The sequence below is a fragment of the Pseudophryne corroboree genome, unplaced genomic scaffold (assembly GCF_028390025.1).
Source record: "Pseudophryne corroboree isolate aPseCor3 unplaced genomic scaffold, aPseCor3.hap2 scaffold_683, whole genome shotgun sequence".
Lineage (NCBI taxonomy): Eukaryota > Metazoa > Chordata > Amphibia > Anura > Myobatrachidae > Pseudophryne > Pseudophryne corroboree.
In genome coordinates, this window is record NW_026970268.1 from 1 (window position 1) to 13,467 (window position 13,467).

Sequence of the window (13,467 nt, forward strand, 5' to 3'; positions counted from 1 at the left end):
AGTGGAAACAGACAGCAAATTAGGCTGGAGAGAGACCTGAGACAAAGAGATCTGAATTATACGAGAGCCGACCAGGGGAAACACAAATTATGCAGTCAAGCTTCCCACATTTGGGGAAATCAGAGTGCAATGGGTGAGCCTTGCCCTGGGAGAAGCACCTTCATGATCATAGTATCTCACCTGGCAGGTAAGTAGGAGTTGGGCTAGAGCTGGGGAGGGTCGCTGCTCGGGCACCCCCCTGTCAAGTGAAAGAGATCCAACTGAGGCAGCACAAGGGAACTCTCGAAAGAAGAACAAGGCTAGAGGAAGATCTGAGACAAATAAATCTGACTTTTACCAGAGCTGACCAGAGGAAAGCACAAACACAGTCCCCCACTACCACAAATAATGCAGTCGAGTTTCCCACATTTGGGGAAATCACAGGGGTCAGCATACCCAGAATACAATGAATGAACCTCACCCTGGGAGAACAATCTTCATGACCATGGTATCTCCTATGCAAAATAAGTATGATTTGGGATAGGGCTGGGGAGGGCCGCTGCTCAGGCACATCTCTGTCAAGTAAAGGAGATTCAACTGAGGCAGCACAAGGGAAGTCTCATCTGGGGACAACAACTGCAGGGAGAACACATATTTTCAGATGAACATGGGAGGGCAGAAGGCTGCTTAATACTGAAGCACCCCCAAACAACAAACCAAATGCAACAACTAGTGCAAGCATTCCTGGGGGAAGGCCTGCAGCAGATGGATTTGCATACGGTGATGTCATCCAAGCAGTGGGTCAAAGTTGGCTTCAACCCTCGTCTGCATATGAAAAGAGAAAAGGGGCGTGCAGGGCATGGCGGCCTTTTGCGGCGCTTGGATGACCCCTAGTTCACATTAAACACCTCCACCCTCCTTCGGTGTGGGGCTCATGTTGGCTATGCCCCAGCCCCTGAAGCATTCAAGCTGATTTCTTGCAGCAGCTGGGCACTGTAACAGCTCCAGAGCTGCTCTGTACGGCAAGTAAAAGGGTGTGGGCCCTGCAGCACTACCTGTAGTTTGCATTGTGCATTGGAAGGCACAAAGTAAGCAGACAGGAGGAGAAGTCAGGATAGTGCACAAGGGTATAAAAGGGAGGGGCTCATGAAAAAAGAAGTGGAAACAGACAGCAAACTAGGCTGGAGAGAGACCTGAGACAAAGAGATCTGAATTATACGAGAGCTGACCAGGGGAAACACAAATTATGCAGTCAAGCTTCCCACATTTGGGGAAATCGCAGGGGCACCACACCCAGAGTGCAATGGGTGAGCCTTGCCCTGGGAGAAGCACCTTCATGATCAAAGTATCTCACCTGGCAGGTAAGTAGGAGTTGGGCTAGAGCTGAGGAGGGTCGCTGCTCTGGCACCCCCCTGTCAAGTGAAAGAGATCCAACTGAGGCAGCACAAGGGAACTCTCGAAAGAAGAACAAGGCTAGAGGAAGATCTGAGACAAATAAATCTGACTTTTACCAGAGCTGTCCAGAGGAAAGCACAAACACAGTCCCCCACTACCACAAATAATGCAGTCGAGTTTCCCACATTTGGGGAAATCACAGGGGTCAGCATACCCAGAATGCAATGAATGAACCTCACCCTGGGAGAACAATCTTCATGACCATGGTATCGCCTATGCAAAATAAGTATGATTTTGGATAGGGCTGGGGAGGGCCGCTGCTCAGGCACATCTCTGTCAAGTAAAGGAGATTCAACTGAGGCAGCACAAGGGAACTCTCATCTGGGGACAACAACTGCAGGGAGAACACATATTTCCAGATAAACATGGGAGGGCAGAAGGCTGCCTAATACTGAAGCACCCCCAAACAACAAACCAAATGCAACAACTAGTACAAGCATTCCTGGGGGAAGGCCTGCAGCAGATGGATTTGCATATGGTGATGTCATCCAAGCAGTGGGTCAAAGTTGGCTTCAACCCTCGTCTGCATATGAAAAGAGAAAAGGGGCGTGCAGGGCATGGCGGCCTTTTGCGGCGCTTGGATGACCCCTAGTTCGCATTAAACACCTCCACCCTCCTTCGGTGTGGGGCTCATGTTGGCTATGCCCCAGCCCCTGAAGCATTCAAGCTGATTTCTTGCAGCAGCTGGGCACTGTAACAGCTCCAGAGCTGCTCTGAATGGCAAGTAAAAGGGTGTGGGCCCTGCAGCACTACCTGTAGTTTGCATTGTGCATTGGAAGGCACAAAGTAAGCAGACGGGAGAAGTCAGGATAGTGCGCAAGGGCATAGAAGGGAGCGGCTCAAGAAAAGAGAAGTTGAAACAGACAGCAAACTAGGCTGGAGAGAGACCTGAGACAAAGAGATCTGAATTATATGAGAGCCGACCAGGGGAAACACAAATTATGCAGTCAAGTTTCCCACATTTGGGGAAATCGCAGGAGCAGCACACCCAGAGTGCAATGGGTGAGCCTTGCCCTGGGAGAAGCACCTACATGATCATAGTATCTCACCTGCCAGGTAAGTAGAAGTTGGGCTAGAGCTGGGGAGGGTCGCTGCTCGGGTACCCCCCTGTCAAGTGAAGGAGATCCAACTGAGGCAGCACAAGGGAACTCTCGAAAGAAGAACAAGGCTAGAGGAAGATCTGAGACAAATAAATCTGACTTTTACCAGAGCTGACCAGAGGAAAGCACAAACACAGTCCCCCACTACCACAAATAATGCAGTCGAGTTTCCCACATTTGGGGAAATCACAGGGGTCAGCATACCCAGAATGCAATGAATGAACCTCACCCTGGGAGAACAATCTTCATGACCATGGTATCTCCTATGCAAAATAAGTATGATTTGGGATAGGGCTGGGGAGGGCCGCTGCTCAGGCACATCTCTGTCAAGTAAAGGAGATTCAACTGAGGCAGCACAAGGGAACTCTCATCTGGGGACAACAACTGCAGGGAGAACACAAATTTTCAGATGAACATGGGAGGGCAGAAGGCTGCCTAATAATGAAGCACCCCCAAACAACAAACCAAATGCAACAACTAGTGCAAGCATTCCTGGGGGAAGGCCTGCAGCAGATGGATTTGCATACGGTGATGTCATCCAAGCAGTGGGTCAAACAACAAACCAAATGCAACAACTAGTGCAAGCATTCCTGGGGGAAGGCCTGCAGCAGATGGATTTGCATACGGTGATGTCATCCAAGCAGTGGGTCAAAGTTGGCTTCAACCCTCGTCTGCATATGAAAAGAGAAAAGGGGCGTGCAGGGCATGGCGGCCTTTTGCGGCGCTTGGATGACCCCTAGTTCGCATTAAACACCTCCACCCTCCTTCGGTGTGGGGCTCATGTTGGCTATGCCCCAGCCCCTGAAGCATTCAAGCTGATTTCTTGCAGCAGCTGGGCACTGTAACAGCTCCAGAGCTACTCTGTACGGCAAGTAAAAGGGTGTGGGCCCTGCAGCACTACCTGTAGTTTGCATTGTGCATTGGAAGGCACAAAGTAAGCAGGCAAGGTCCAGAGAACAGTTAGAGGTCGGAGTAGCACTATCTCAAGTAGTACTACGACAGCACGGATGGATTCTAAATATTCCAAAATCGCAGCTGATTCCGACGACACGTCTGCTGTTCCTAGGGATGATTCTGGACACAGTACAGAAAAAGGTGTTTCTCCCGGAGGAGAAAGCCAAGGAGTTATCCGACATAGTCAGGAACCTCCTAAGACCAGGCCAAGTGTCAGTACAATGCACAATGGTCCTGGGAAAGATGGTGGCTTCTTACGAAGCGATTCCATTCGGCAGATTCCATGCAAGAACTTTTCAGTGGGATCTGCTGGACAAATGGTCCGGATCGCATCTTCAAATGCATCAGCGGATAACCCTGTCTCCAAGGACAAGGATGTCTCTCCTGTGGTGGTTACAGAGTGCTCATCTCCTAGAGGGCCGCAGATTCGGCATTCAGGATTGGGTCCTGGTGACCACGGATGCCAGCCTGAGAGGCTGGGGAGCAGTCACACAGGGAAGAAATTTCCTGGGCTTGTGGTCAAGCATGGAAACGTCACTTCACATAAATATCCTGGAACTAAGGGCCATTTACAATGCCCTAAGTCAGGCAAGACCTCTGCTTCAGGGTCAGCCGGTGTTGATCCAGTCGGACAACATCACGGCAGTCGCCCACGTAAACAGACAGGGCGGCACAAGAAGCAGGAGGGCAATGATGGAAGTGGCAAGGATTCTTCGCTGGGCGGAGAATCATGTGATAGCACTGTCAGCAGTGTTCATTCCGGGAGTGGACAACTGGGAAGCAGACTTCCTCAGCAGACACGATCTTCACCCGGGGGAGTGGGGACTTCACCCAGAAGTCTTCCACATGATTGTGAACCGTTGGGAAAAACCAAAGGGTGGACATGATGGCGTCCCGCCTCAACAAAAAGCTGGACAGATATTGCGCCAGGTCAAGGGACCCTCAGGCAATAGCTGTGGACTCTCTGGTAACACCGTGGGTGTACCAGTCAGTGTATGTGTTCCCTCCTCTTCCTCTCATACCAAAAGTACTGAGAATCATAAGAAGGAGAGGAGTAAAGACTATACTCGTGGCTCCGGATTGGCCAAGAAGGACTTGGTACCCGGAAATTCAAGAGATGCTCACGGAAGACCCGTGGCCTCTACCTCTAAGAAAGGACCTGCTCCAGCAGGGACCATGTCTGTTCCAAGACTTACCGCGGCTGCGTTTGACGGCATGGCGGTTGAACGCCGGATCCTGAAGGAAAAAGGCATTCCGGATGAAGTCATCCCTACCCTGATCAAAGCCAGGAAGGATGTAACCATACAACATTATCACCGTATTTGGCATAAATATGTTGCGTGGTGCGAGGCCAGGAAGGCCCCTACAGAGGAATTTCAACTGGGTCGTTTCCTGCATTTCCTGCAAACAGGACTGTCTATGGGCCTCAAATTAGGGTCCATTAAGGTTCAAATTTCGGCCCTGTCAATATTCTTCCAAAAAGAACTGGCTTCTGTTCCTGAAGTTCAGACGTTTGTCAAGGGAGTACTGCATATACAGCCTCCTTTTGTGCCTCCAGTGGCACCTTGGGATCTCAATGTAGTTTTGGGATTCCTAAAATCACATTGGTTTGAACCACTCACCACTGTGGACTTAAAATATCTCACATGGAAAGTGGTAATGCTGTTAGCCCTGGCTTCAGCCAGGCGTGTCTCAGAATTGACCAAAACAAAAAACTGCAACAAACGAGCGCCTAATCATCAAAATAAAAAGTGAAAACCAATACGTGTTTCATAGAATTAAATAATCACAATTTTATGTTCCTGATAGTCTGCGCTTGCCGGAATACTATGTGTAGTATTGTGGTGATAGCATAGAAAAAGAACAAACGGCTGCGCTGAATATCAGGAACGAAACATGATGTACAGAGAGCCAACGTAAAAAATAACAATGTTTATTAATAAAACATATAAAAAGATTAATTGTCAAATAACCGGTGAAAAATATATACAAATATATATAAGAACAGTCACTAGACGTGAACTAGTGGTATATTGTAATGACTCAGCTTATTGGGGTGAAAAGTTCAGTGATTCACTTGTTAGATAGTTGATAAATACCAGGTGTGTTGGTAGGATCCTAATGAATAAAAAAGTCCCTCAGTTGAAATTGATATTCAATACCTTTCCAAAATGGGCTGGTAAGAGCCGAGCGTCCTCGGCTTCAATGTCCTGCAATGCCCATATACGCTGTGCAGCGGAAAGGAATGGACCGTCTCTCTCACAACCCGGTCGTGGCGGCGTGTGCGCTGAAGCCGCTGATGTCGGATGCTGTAGAAGGAGGGTGCAGCGGGGACCAAGGAACACCTGGAAGATTTCACCTGAGCTGAGTGTGGATAGGGGCGGGTCCTGACGCGTTTCGTCACGTTCACGTGACTTTCTCAAAGGTAGAATGTTCTTATATATATTTATATATATTTTTCACCGGTTATTTGACAATTAATCTTTTTATATGTTTTATTAATAAACATTGTTATTTTTTACGTTGGCTCTCTGTACATCGTGTCTCAGAATTGGCGGCTTTATCCTATAAAAGCCCTTACCTAATTTTTCATATGTGGTGCCTGCGGCTACTAGGGACTTGGAGGATTCCAAGTTGCTGGACGTAGTCAGGGCCCTGAAAATATATGTTTCCAGGACGGCTGGAGTCAGAAAATCTGATTCGCTGTTTATCCTGTATGCACCCAGCAAGCTGGGTGCTCCTGCTTCTAAGCAGACGATTGCTCGTTGGATTTGTAGTACAATTCAGCTTGCACATTCTGTGGCAGGCCTGCCACAGCCAAAATCTGTAAAAGCCCATTCCACACGGAAAGTGGGCTCATCTTGGGCGGCTGCCCGAGGGGTCTCGGCTTTACAACTTTGCCGAGCAGCTACTTGGTCAGGGGAAAACATGTTTGCTAAATTCTACAAATTTGATACCCTGGCTGAGGAGGACCTGGAGTTCTCTCATTCGGTGCTGCAGAGTCATCCGCACTCTCCCACCCGGTTGGGAGCTTTGGTATAATCCCCATGGTCCTTTCGGAGTCCCCAGCATCCACTAGGACGTTAGAGAAAATAAGAATTTACTTACCGATAATTCTATTTCTCATAGTCCATAGTGGATGCTGGGCGCCCATCCCAAGTGCGGATTGTCTGCATTACTTGTACATAGTTATTGTTACAAAAATCGGGTTATTGTTGTTGTGAGCCATCTTTTCAGAGGCTCCTTCTGTTATCATGCTGTTAACTGGGTTCAGATCACAAGTTGTACGGTGTGATTGGTGTGGCTGGTATGAGTCTTACCCGGGATTCAAAATCCTTCCTTATTGTGTACGCTCGTCCGGGCACAGTATCCTAACTGAGGCTTGGAGGAGGGTCATAGGGGGAGGAGCCAGTGCACACCAGCTAGTCCTAAAGCTTTTACTTTGTGCCCAGTCTCCTGCGGAGCCGCTATTCCCCATGGTCCTTTCGGAGTCCCCAGCATCCACTACGGACTATGAGAAATAGAATTATCGGTAAGTAAATTCTTATTTTCTGGACTGTGTCCAGGATCATCCTTAGGAATAGAAGACGTGTCGTCGGAATCAGCTGCGATTTTGGAATATTAAGAATCCAACCGTGCTGCCGCAACACTACTTGAGATAGTGCTACCCCGACTACCAACTGTTCCCTGGATCTTGCCCTTATCCGGAGATCGTCCAAGTAAGGGATAATTAAAACTCCCTTCCTTCGAAGGAGTATCATCATTTCGGCCATTACTTTGGTAAAGACCCGGGGTGCCGTGGACAAACCAAACGGCAGCGTCTGAAACTGATAGTGACAGTTCTGTACCACAAACCTGAGGTACCCTTGGTGAGAAGGGTAATTTGGGACATGGAGATAAGCATCCTTGATGTCCAGAGACACCATATAATCCCCTTCTTCCCGGTTTGCCATCACCGCTCTGAGTGACTCCATCTTGAATTTGAACCTTTGTATGTAAGTGTTCAAGGATTTCAGATTTAAATTAGGTCTCACCGAGCCGTCCGGCTTCGGTACCACAAACAGCGTGGAATAATACCCCTTTCCCTGTTGTAGGAGGGGTACCTTGATTATCACCTGCTGGGAATACAGCTTGTGAATGGCTTCCCATACCGCCTCCCTGTCGGAGGGAGACGTCGGTAAAGCAGACTTTAGGAAAACGGCGAAGGGGAGACGTCTCGAATTCCAATTTGTACCCCTGAGATACCACCTGAAGGATCCAGGGGTCCACCTGTGAGTGAGCCCACTGCACGCTGAAATTTATGAGACGGGCCCCCACCGTTTCTGTTCCTGGGAACTGGCTGTTTGCTGCAGCCTTTTTCCTCTCCCTCTGCCACGGGGCAGAAATGAGGAGCCTTTTGCCCGCTTGCCCTTATGGGGCCCAAAGGACTGCGCCTGATAATACGGCGTCTTCTTATGTTGAGAGGCTACCTGGGGTAAAAATGTGGATTTCCCAGCCGTTGCCGTGGCCACCAGGTCTGTTAGACCTACCCCAAATAACTCCTCCCTTTTATAAGGCGATACTTCCATATGCCTTTTGGAATCAGCATCACATGACCACTGTCTTGTCCATAACCCTCTTCTGGCAGAAATGGACAGCGCACTTACTCTTGATGCCAGTCGGCAAATATCCCTCTGTGCATCACGCATATATAGAAAGCATCTTTTAAATGCTCTATAGTCAGTAATATACTGTCCCTATCTAGGGTATCAATATTGTCAGTCAGGGAATCCGACCAAGCCACCCCAGCACTGCACATCCAGGCTGAGGCGATTGCTGGTCGCAGTATCACACCCGTGTGAGTGTATATACATTTTAGGATATTTTACTGCTTTCTGTCAGCAGGTTCCTTAAGGGCGGCCGTATCCGGGGACGGTAGTGCCACCTGTTTAGACAAGCGTGTGAGCGCTTTATTCACCCTAGGGGGTGTTTCCCAATGTGCCCTATCCTCTGGCGGGAAGGGGTATGATGCTAATAACTTTTTAGGAATTAACAGTTTTTATCGGGGGAAACCCACGCATCATCACACACTTCATTTAATTCCTCAGATGCAGGAAAAACTACAGGCAGTTTTTTCTCACCCAACATAATACCCTTTTTAGTGGTACTGGTATTATCAGAAATGTGTAAAAACATTTTCCATAGCCTCAATCATGTAACGTGTGGCCCTACTGGAAGTCACATTCGTCTCTTAATCGTCGACACTGGAATCAGTATCCGTGTCGGCGTCTGTATCTGCCATCTGCGGTAACGGGCGTTTTAGAGCCCCTGATGGCTTTTGAGACACCTGGACAGGCACAGGCTGAGTAGCCGGCTGTCTCATGTCATCAATCTTTTGTAAAGAGCTGACACTGTCACGTAATTCCTTCCATAAGCTCAGCCACTCAGGTGTCGACTCCCTAGGGGGTGACAACTCCATTACAGGCAATTGCTCCGCCTCCACACCATTTTCCTCCTCATACATGTCGACACAATCGTACCGACACACACACACACAAGGAATGCTCTGATAGAGGACAGGACCCCACTAGCCCTTTGGGGAGACAGAGGGAGAGTATGCCAGCACACACCAGAGCGCTATATATATATATATATATATATACAGGGATAACCTTATATAAGTGTTTTTCCCCTTATAGCTGCTGTATTGTTATACTACGCCTAATTAGTGCCCCCTCTCTTTTTTAACCCCTTTCTGTAGTGTAGTAACTGCAGGGGAGAGCCAGGGAGTTTCCCTCCAACGGAGCTGTGAGAGAAAATGGCGCCAGTGTGCTGAGGAGATAGGCTCCGCCCCCTTCTCGGCGGCCTTTTCTCCCGTTTTTCTGTGGAATCTGCCAGGGGTTAAAATTCATCCATATAGCCCTGGGGGCTATATGTGATGTATTTTCGCCAGCCAAGGTGTTTCTATTGCAGGGCTATAACGTGTAGATGAAGCACTAACAGGAGGCTTTAAAATTTTCATTCTAGTGTCTTTCGTTTGGGAGAAAAATGCAAAGGTACAATACAGCATTTCCTTGCCGATATCTCTCTTTTGCAAAGAGATAGGCATTGGAAAATTCAGGGCTATTACGTGTAGATGAAGCACTAAAAGGAGGCTTTAAAATTTTCATTCTAGTGTCCTTCGTTTGGGAGAAAAATGCAAAAGTACAATGCAGCTTTTCCTTGCCGATATCTCTCTTTTGCAAAGAGATAGGCATTGGAAAATGCAGGGCTATAACGTGTAGATGAAGCACTAACAGGAGGCTTTAAAATTTTCATTCTAGTGTCTTTCGTTTGGGAGAAAAATGCAAAGGTACAATACAGCATTTCCTTGCCGATATCTCTCTTTTGCAAAGAGATAGGCATTGGAAAATTCAGGGCTATAACGTGTAGATGAAGCACTAACAGGAGGCTTTTAAATTTTCATTCTAGTGTCTTTCGTTTGGGAGAAAAATGCAAAGGTACAATACAGCTTTTCCTTGCCGATATCTCTCTTTTGCAAAGAGATAGGCATTGGAAAATTCAGGGCTATAACGTGTAGATGAAGCACTAACAGGAGGCTTTAAAATTTTCATTCTAGTGTCCTTCGTTTGGGAGAAAAATGCAAAGGTACAATACAGCTTTTCCTTGCCGATATCTCTCTTTTGCAAAGAGATAGGCATTGGAAAATTCAGGGCTATAACGTGTAGATGAAGCACTAACAGGAGGCTTTACAATTTTCATTCTAGTGTCCTTCGTTTGGGAGAAAAAAGCAAAGGTACAATACAGCTTTTCCTTGCCAATATCTCTCTTTTGCAAAGAGCTAGGCATTGGAAAATTCAGGGCTATACCGTGTAGATGAAGCACTAACAGGAGGCTTTTAAATTTTCATTCTAGTGTCCTTCGTTTGGGAGAAAAATGCAAAGGTACAATACAGCTTTTCCATGCCGATATCTCTCTTTTGCAAAGAGATAGGCATTGGAAAATTCAGGGCTATAACGTGTAGATGAAGCACTAACAGGAGGCTTTAAAATTTTCATTCTAGTGTCTTTCGTTTGGGAGAAAAATGCAAAGGTACAATACAGCTTTTCCTTGCCGATATCTCTCTTTTGCAAAGAGATAGGCATTGGAAAATTCAGGGCTATAACGTGTAGATGAAGCACTAACAGGAGGCTTTAAAATTTTCATTCTAGTGTCCTTCGTTTGGGAGAAAACTGCAAAGGTACAATACAGCTTTTCCTTGCCGATATCTCTCTTTTGCAAAGAGATAGGCATTGGAAAATTAAGGGCTATAACGTGTAGATGAAGCACTAATAGGAGGCTTTAAAATTTTCATTCTAGTGTCCTTCGTTTGGGAGAAAAATGCAAAGGTACAATACAGCTTTTCCTTGCCGATATCTCTATTTTCAGATGAACATGGGAGGGCAGAAGGCTGCCTAATACTGAAGCACCCCCAAACAACAAACCAAATGCAACAACTAGTACAAGCATTCCTGGGGGAAGTTCTGCAGAAGACGGATTTGCATACGGTGATGTCATCCAAGCAGTGGGCCAAAGTTGGCTGGAACCCTCATCTGCATATGAAAAAAGAAAAGGGGTATGCAGGGCATGGCGGCCTTTTGCGGCGCTTGGATGACCCTTAGTTCGCATTAAACACCCCCACCCTCCTTCGGTGTGGGGCTCATGTTTGCTATGCCCCAGCCCCTGAAGCATTCAAGCTGATTTCTTGCAGCAGCTTGGCACTGTAACAGCTCCAGAGCTGCTCTGTACGGCAAGTAAAAGGGTGTGGGCCCTGCAGCACTACCTGTAGTTTGCATTGTGCATTGGAAGGCACTTAAGAAAAGAGAAGTGGAAACAGACAGCAAACTAGGCTGGAGAGAGACCTGAGACAAAGAGATCTGAATTATACGAGAGCCGACCAGGGGAAACACAAATTATGCAGTCAAGTTTCCCACATTTGGGGAAATCGCAGGGGCAGCACATCCAGAGTGCAATGGGTGAGCCTTGCCCTGGGAGAAGCACCTTCATGATTATAGTATCTCACCTGGCAGGTAAGTAGAAGTTGGGCTAGAGCTGGGGAGAGTCGCTGCACGGGCACCCCCCTGTCAAGTGAAGGAGATCCAACTGAGGCAGCACAAGGGAACTCTCGAAAGAAGAACAAGGCTAGAGGAAGATCTGAAACAAAGAAATCTGACTTTTACCAGAGCTGACCAGAGGAAAGCACAAACACAGTCCCCCACTACCACAAATAATGCAGTTGAGTTTCCCACATTTGGGGAAATTACAGGGGTCAGCATACCCAGAATGCAATGAATGAACCTCACCCTGGGAGAACAATCTTCAAGACCATGGTCTTTCCTATGCAAAATAAGTATGATTTGGGATAGGGCTTGGGAGGGCCGCTGCTCAGGCACATCTCTTTCAAGTAAAGGAGATTCAACTGAGGCAGCACAAGGGAACTCTCATCTGGGGACAACAACTGCAGGGAGAACACATATTTTCAGATGAACATGGGAGGGCAGAAGGCTGCCTAATACTGAAGCACCCCCAAACAACAAACCAAATGCAACAACTAGTGCAAGCATTCCTGGGGGAAGGCCTGCAGCAGATGGATTTGCATATGGTGATGCCATCCAAGCAGTGGGTCAAAGTTGGCTTCAACCCTCGTCTGCATATGAAAAGAGAAAAGGGGCGTGCAGGGCATGGCGGCCTTTTGCGGCGCTTGGATGACCCCTAGTTCGCATTACACACCTCCACCCTCCTTCGGTGTGGGGCTCATGTTGGCTATGCCCCAGCCCCTGAAGCATTCAAGCTGATTTCTTGCAGCAGCTGGGCACTGTAACTGCTCCAGAGCTGCTCTGTAAGGCAAGTAAAAGGGTGTGGGCCCTGCAGCACTACCTGTAGTTTGCATTGTGCATTGGAAGGCACGAAGTAAGCAGACGGGAGAAGTCAGGATAGTGCGCAAGGGCATAGAAGGGAGCGGCTCAAGAAAAGAGAAGTGGAAACAGACAGCAAACTAGGCTGGAGAGAGACCTGAGACAAAGAGATCTGAATTATACGAGAGATGACCAAGGGAAACACAAATTATGCAGTCAAGTTTCCCACATTTGGGGAAATCGCAGGGGCAGCACAACCAGAATGCAATGGGTGAGCCTTGCCCTGGGAGAAGCACCTTCATGATCATAGTATCTCACCTGGCAGGTAAGTAGGAGTTGGGCTAGAGCTGGGGAGGGTCGCTGCTCGGGCACCCCCCTCTCAAGTGAAAGAGATCCAACTGAGGCAGCACAAGGGAACTCTCGAAAGAAGAACAAGGCTAGAGGAAGATCTGATATAAAGAAATCTGATTTTTACCAGAGCTGACCAGAGGAAAGCACAAACACAGTCCCCCACTACCACAAATAATGCAGTCGAGTTTCCCACATTTGGGGAAATCACAGGGGTCAGCATACCCAGAATGCAATGAATGAACCTCACCCTGGGAGAACAATCTTCATGACCATGGTATCGCCTATGCAAAATAAGTATGATTTGGGATAGGGCTGGGGAGGGCCGCTGCTCAGGCACATCTCTGTCAAGTAAAGGAGATTCAACTGAGGCAGCACAAGGGAACTCTCATCTGGGGACAACAACTGCAGGGAGAACACATATTTTCAGATGAACATGGGAGGGCAGAAGGCTGCCTAATACTGAAGCACCCCCAAACAACAAACCAAATGCAACAACTAGTGCAAGCATTCCTGGGGGAAGGCCTGCAGCAGATGGATTTGCATATGGTGATGTCATCCAAACAGTGGGTCAAAGTTGGCTTCAACCCTCGTCTGCATATGAAAAGAGACAAGGGGCGTGCAGGGCATGGCGGCCTTTTGCGGCGCTTGGATGACCCCTAGTTCGCATTACACACCTCCACCCTCCTTCGGTGTGGGGCTCATGTTGGCTATGCCCCAGCCCCTGAAGCATTCAAGCTGATTTCTTGCAGCAGCTG

The 13,467-nt window shown here is 47.9% G+C and overlaps 8 non-coding genes and 1 pseudogene across 8 annotated transcripts; all 9 read right to left on the reverse strand.

The window, feature by feature from the left end:
- Window positions 1–347: 347 nt before the first annotated feature.
- On the reverse strand, window positions 348–511 carry LOC135037675 (U1 spliceosomal RNA). Its single transcript, XR_010232167.1, has one exon. It is a non-coding gene; the product is annotated as a U1 spliceosomal RNA (small nuclear RNA).
- Window positions 512–1,185: 674 nt separating this feature from the next.
- LOC135037635 (U1 spliceosomal RNA) lies at window positions 1,186–1,348 on the reverse strand. The gene has a single exon (XR_010232132.1). It is a non-coding gene; the product is annotated as a U1 spliceosomal RNA (small nuclear RNA).
- Window positions 1,349–1,500: 152 nt separating this feature from the next.
- LOC135037680 (U1 spliceosomal RNA) lies at window positions 1,501–1,664 on the reverse strand. Its single transcript, XR_010232172.1, has one exon. It is a non-coding gene; the product is annotated as a U1 spliceosomal RNA (small nuclear RNA).
- Window positions 1,665–2,356: 692 nt separating this feature from the next.
- On the reverse strand, window positions 2,357–2,498 carry LOC135037575 (U1 spliceosomal RNA; annotated as a pseudogene).
- Window positions 2,499–2,650: 152 nt separating this feature from the next.
- Window positions 2,651–2,814, reverse strand: LOC135037688 (U1 spliceosomal RNA). Its single transcript, XR_010232180.1, has one exon. It is a non-coding gene; the product is annotated as a U1 spliceosomal RNA (small nuclear RNA).
- An 8,567-nt stretch (window positions 2,815–11,381) lies between these two features.
- On the reverse strand, window positions 11,382–11,544 carry LOC135037620 (U1 spliceosomal RNA). The gene has a single exon (XR_010232118.1). It is a non-coding gene; the product is annotated as a U1 spliceosomal RNA (small nuclear RNA).
- Window positions 11,545–11,696: 152 nt separating this feature from the next.
- Window positions 11,697–11,860, reverse strand: LOC135037703 (U1 spliceosomal RNA). Its single transcript, XR_010232194.1, has one exon. It is a non-coding gene; the product is annotated as a U1 spliceosomal RNA (small nuclear RNA).
- Window positions 11,861–12,531: 671 nt separating this feature from the next.
- On the reverse strand, window positions 12,532–12,694 carry LOC135037631 (U1 spliceosomal RNA). The gene has a single exon (XR_010232128.1). It is a non-coding gene; the product is annotated as a U1 spliceosomal RNA (small nuclear RNA).
- Window positions 12,695–12,846: 152 nt separating this feature from the next.
- On the reverse strand, window positions 12,847–13,010 carry LOC135037681 (U1 spliceosomal RNA). The gene has a single exon (XR_010232173.1). It is a non-coding gene; the product is annotated as a U1 spliceosomal RNA (small nuclear RNA).
- Between the last annotated feature and the right edge of the window lie 457 nt (window positions 13,011–13,467).